Source organism: Coregonus lavaretus (assembly GCF_964263955.1).
Source record: "Coregonus lavaretus genome assembly, chromosome: 17".
NCBI classification, from domain to species: Eukaryota; Metazoa; Chordata; class Actinopteri; order Salmoniformes; family Salmonidae; genus Coregonus; species Coregonus lavaretus.
This window is the reverse complement of record NC_140004.1, coordinates 6,723,896-6,729,583: the sequence shown is the minus strand read 5'-3', so window position 1 is coordinate 6,729,583 and position 5,688 is coordinate 6,723,896.

Here is a 5,688-nt window from a genome sequence, read left to right as displayed (position 1 = left end):
ATATATTTACTACGACATTAGCAAGAACCGCCACATCCTCAGCCGGCTAATCCAGTGTGTGAAGTTTTGCGGAGTGTTTGAGTTAGCTTTGCGAGGCAAAGATGAAACTGAGGGCTCCACCAACCCTGGTAAGCCAACACTTTTGAGATCAGTCAATAAATGCTTCTGGTATTGACTTATATGCTGCCCCTGTCTTCATGTTGTTGCTGGACATATCTTTTTTTAAATGTGTGTAGGTCACCTAAATCATCAGAAAAATTGCCCCTCCTGAGAATTTTTTCAGGAGCCGCCACTGCTTTGGACCTAATTAAAATCACATCATATAAACAAAAGACCCTCAAGGTAGCATTAGTGAGGTTTGGATAGTCGATTGTGGACAGCAATATATGGTGTTTGTGGGGCTTTGTATCTTTAGGGAGTGAACATCATTTATAATAAGGGTTACATAGAGAAAAAAAGACCTATTAAATTAAAATGGATGGCCCTCTCTTCAGCCAAAGATATTTTATGTAAACCCTCCCTGAATGCTTAAAGAAATCAAGTGACCATCCCCTCTACCCAAAATAATAATTGAAACATAGTGGATATCAGAGAACATGCCTTCTGTTTACCCTCACCTCTTGGACAGACCAGAGCCTTATATATGATGTTTTAGAAACTGTTCTTTGTCTTGCAAGCATTACATGGCAAAGCAGGAATTTTGATAGCACACAAGGATGTGGGCCAGAAGGTTGTGGGTACACAGACCACCATGGAGAAGGGTAGGGGTGGAAAGATTTCCTTCATACTAAAAGCATTGCAAGAATCTATAAATGTATTTGCAGGCCTGAAAAAAAAAAAGTCATTTATCAGAATATTTTTTAATACCACACAAATTACCTAAATTAAAGGCTAAGAATGGACAGAGAGATAGGCCTATGTGTTCATCTTATCATATTTTTCCAATGCTAAATCAGTGTGTGTTGTTTTCAATGAAACTGTCCCTGTTTACAAATAATTAAATAATTAGGAATCTGAGCAGGTACTTTCAAAAGTTAGGCCTACCACCCCAGACAGAGTAGGCCTACCAACGCAGAAAAACGAATGGTTTAACTGCTGGCTACTCTTCTTCCGTGGCTTAACCCAAGGAGAGGTCACAAGTGTTTCCCTAAAAGCTGTCTGGGTTTAAACATCTTCTAATGTACAGAAAGTGAATAGCTTAATCAATTCATATTGACAGAATTAGATTACTTCCCAAGCAAAGTAAATGTTTTGTCTCCTTGGCTATAGAAAGTTGTAGCTCAGCCTCTGAATATCAAAGCAGGTAAATGATATCCCCATATTTAACAGCTTGTTTTTAACATAAAGCATCGAGGACCAAAGCGCTTTTATAGATCACTTTATATAATCTGATCTGTTTTATTTTCTTCAAAATCATACGCTAACAATGGGTAGGTCTGTGCTTTTTGCCATTTTCTTTCATAAAAGGTAGTACTATGGCATACCCTCTCATACCCCCTCAAATCGAGTCCTGGTTTTCACTTAACAGCCCTTCACTGACATGGAGGTACTGTATTTGAAAGAGTGCATGGTGGGTGGAGGAATTAATCAAATCAAATGTTATTTGCCACATGCGCCAAATACAACAGGTGTAGACATTATAGTGAAATGCTTACTTACAAGCCCCAATTTTAGAAAATAAAATAAAATAAGAAGAAGTTGTTAAGTAAAAAGTAGATAAGTAAAGAAAAGCAAATAATTAGACAACAAATCTATGGATATAGCAGCCAATAGCTTAATTTTGTCTGTCAAACAGGTAGGCCTACCTCTTAATTCTTAAATAGTAAGAAATAGGCTCCAACACAAAGCCCTCTTGTTAGTAAAGTCTAATCAAAATGAAGATAGTTTAAATTAATTATGGCTACAAGAATTTGCCTACTTTCCGCACCATGAACTGTCCATTTCCGATTGAGCTTCAAGTTTCAGCACCACAATGTAAGTTACTCGAATCTGGCTTATTGTGAGATCAATAACTCTGATAAATACATTATGGGAAAGAAATATATTGTTTTTTATTAAAATCAATTATAGTAGTAGTTCACCACTGTGTTGGTGTGTGTGTGGACCATGATAATTATTTAGCGTTGTGTACACCAAGGAACTTGAAGCTCTGGACCCGCTCTACTACAGCCCTGTTGATGTGTATGGGGGCGTACTTGGCCCTCCGTTTCCTGTAGTCCACGATCAGCTCCTTTGTCTTGCTGACATTGAGGGAGAGGTTGTTGTTCTGGCACTACACTGCCAGGTCACTGACCTCCTCCCTATAGGCTGTCTCAGCGTTGTCGGTGATTAGGCCAACCACCATCATGTTGTCAGCAAACTTAATGAGGGTATTGGAGTCGTGCACGGCAACGCAGTCGTGGGTGAACAGGGAGTACAGGAAGGGACTAAGCACGCACCCCTGAGGGTCCCCCGTGAGGGTCAGCTTGACGGATGTGTTGTTGCCTACCCTCACCACCTGGGGGCGGCCATTCAGGAAGTCCAGGATTCAGTTGTAGAGGGAGGTGTTCTGTCCCAGGGTCCTGAGCTTAGTGATGAGCTTGGAGGGCAACTATGGTGTTGAAGGCTGAGCTATAGTAAATTAACAGCATTCTCACATAGGTATTCCTCTTGTCCAGCTGGGAGAGGGAAGTGTGGAGTGCAAATGAGATTACGTCATCTGTGGATCTGTTGGGGCAGTATGCGAATTGGAGTGGGTCCAGAGTGTCTGGGATGATGGTGTTGATGTGAGCAATGACCAGCCTTTCAATGCATGTTATGGCTACTGTTGTGATTGCTACGGGGCGATAGTCATTTAGACAGGTTACGTTGGTGTTCTTGTGCACAGGGACTATGGTGGTCTGCTTGAAACATGTAGGTAATACAGACTAGGTCAGGGAGAGGTTGAAAAAGTCAGTGAAGACACTTGCCAACTGGTCAGCCCATGCTCTGAGTACACGTCCTGTTAATCCATCTGGCCCAGCGACCTTGTGAATGTTAACCTGTTTAAAGGTCTTACTCACTTTGGCTACGGAGAGCGTGATCACACAGTAGTTCGGAACAGCTGGTACTCTCATGCATGGTTCAGTTTTGCTTGCCTTGAAGCGAGCATAAAAGGAATTTAGCTTGTCTGGTAGGCTCGTGTCACTGGGCAGCTCACGGCTGGGTTTCTCCTTGTAATCCATGATAGTTTGCAAGCCCTGCCACATGCGATGAGCATCGGAGCCGGCATATTAGGATTCAATATTTGTCCTGTGTTGACGTTTTACTGTTTGATGGCTCATCGGAGGACGTAGCAGGAGTTCTTATAAGTGTCCGTATTAGTGTCCTGCTCCTTGAAAGTGGCAGCTCTAGCCTTTAGCTCATTGCGGATGTTGCCTGTAATCCATGGCTTTGGGTTGGGATCCATGGCTTTTGGACCTGTCCATTCAGTCAGTAAGGTTTTCCGTCCATTGCACGGACAGGAAGAAAGAACTCTCCATAAAATGGAAAGGCGGAGGGTTTTGTTTCATGATTAACAACTCATGGTGTGTTGTGGTAACGTACAGGAACTCAAGTCCTTTTGTTAACCCAATCTGGAATACCTCACTATCAAATGTCAACCGCATTACCTCCCAAGATAATTTTCTTCTGTCATCTTCACTGCCGTGTATATTCGCCCCCTAGCCAACACAGCGAAGGCTCTCAAAGTACTACACTGGACTATGTGCAATCTGGAAACCATATATCCTGAGGCCGCATTTATTATAGATGTGGACTAATAAAGGAAATCTGAGGAATACGCTACCAAAATTCTATCAACACATTTCCTGTGCTATACGCACAACACAGAACATTGCTACTCTCCCTTCCAGGACAGCTACATGCCCTCCCCTTTGGTAAATCAGATCACATCTTGAATCTGCTCCTTAACTTAAACTTAAACAGGTGGTAAGGACTGTTCAACGTTGGTCTGACCAATCATAATCTATGCTTCAAGATTGTCTTGATCACGTGGATTGGGAAATGTTCCAGGTCGCCTCTGAGAATAGTATCGACGTATACACTGATTTGGTGATGGGGTTCATAAGGAAGTGCATTGAAGATGTTGTTCCCACTGTGACGATTAGAAGTTATCCAAACCAAAAACAGTGGTGCAAACCACTGCATTTATCCATGGCAAGGTAACTGGGAACATGGACATATACAAAAAGACCAGCTACGACCTCTTTAAGGCAATCAAAGGTGCAAAACAACAGCACAGGGACAAAGTGGAGTAGCAATTCAATTGCACAGACACGAGACGTATGTGGAAGAGACCCCATACAATCATGGATTATAAAGGGAAAGTCACGGACACCGATGCCTTGCTCCCGGATGAGCTAAACACTTTCTTCGCCCACTTCGAGGAAAACAACATCGAGCCGCCAACGTGGGCCCCCAACGCTTACGAAAACTGTGTGCTCTTGTTTGCCGTGGCCGTCGTGAGTAAGTCATTTGAGCGTGTTAACCCTTGTAAGGATGCCGGCCCAGATTGCATCCCAAGCCAGGTCCACAGAGCATGTACAGACCAGCTGGCTGGAGTGTTTATGAGCATATTCAATCTCTCCATATCCCAGTCTGTTGTCCCCACTTGCTTCAAGATGTCCACCATTTTTACTGTACCCAAGAAAGTGAAGATAACTGTACTAAATGACTATCACTTGTACTGTATATACAGTGGGGAGAACAAGTATTTGATACACTGCCGATTTTGCAGGTTTTCCTACTTACAAAGCATGTAGAGGTCTGTAATTTTTATCATAGGTACACTTCAACTGTGAGAGACGGAATCTAAAACAAAAATCCAGAAAATCACATTATATGATTTTTAAATAATTAATGTGCATTTTATTGCATGACATAAGTATTTGATCACCTACCAACCAGTAAGAATTCCGGCTCTCACAGACCTGTTAGTTTTTCTTTAAGAAGCCCTCCTATTCTCCACTCATTACCTGTATTAACTGCACCTGTTTGAACGCGTTACCTGTATAAAAGACACCTGTCTACACATTCAATCAAACAGACTCCAACCTCTCCACAATGGCCAAGACCAGAGAGCTGTGTAAGGACATCAGGGATAAAATTGTAGACCTGCACAAGGATGGGATGGGCTACAGGACAATAGGCAAGCAGCTTGGTGAGAAGGCAACAACTGTTGGCGCAATTATTAGAAAATGGAAGCAGTTCAAGATGACGGTCAATCACCCTCGGTCTGGGGCTCAATGCAAGATCTCACCTCGTGGGGCATCAATGATCATGAGGAAGGTGAGGGATCAGCCCAGAACTACACGGCAGGACCTGGTCAATGACCTGAAGAGAGCTGGGACCACAGTCTCAAAGAAAACCATTAGTAACACACTACGCCGTCATGGATTAAAATCCTGCAGCGCACGCCAGGTCCCCCTGCCCAAGCCAGCGCATGTCCAGGCCCATCTGAAGTTTGCCAATGACCATCTGGATGATCCAGAGGAGGAATGGGAGAAGGTCATGTGGTCTGATGAGACAAAAATAGAGCTTTTTGGTCTAAACTCCACTCACCGTGTTTGGAGGAAGAAGAAGGATGAGTACAACCCCAATAACACCATCCCAACCGTGAAGCATGGAGGTGGAAACATCATTCTTTGGGGATGCTTTTCTGCTTAGGGG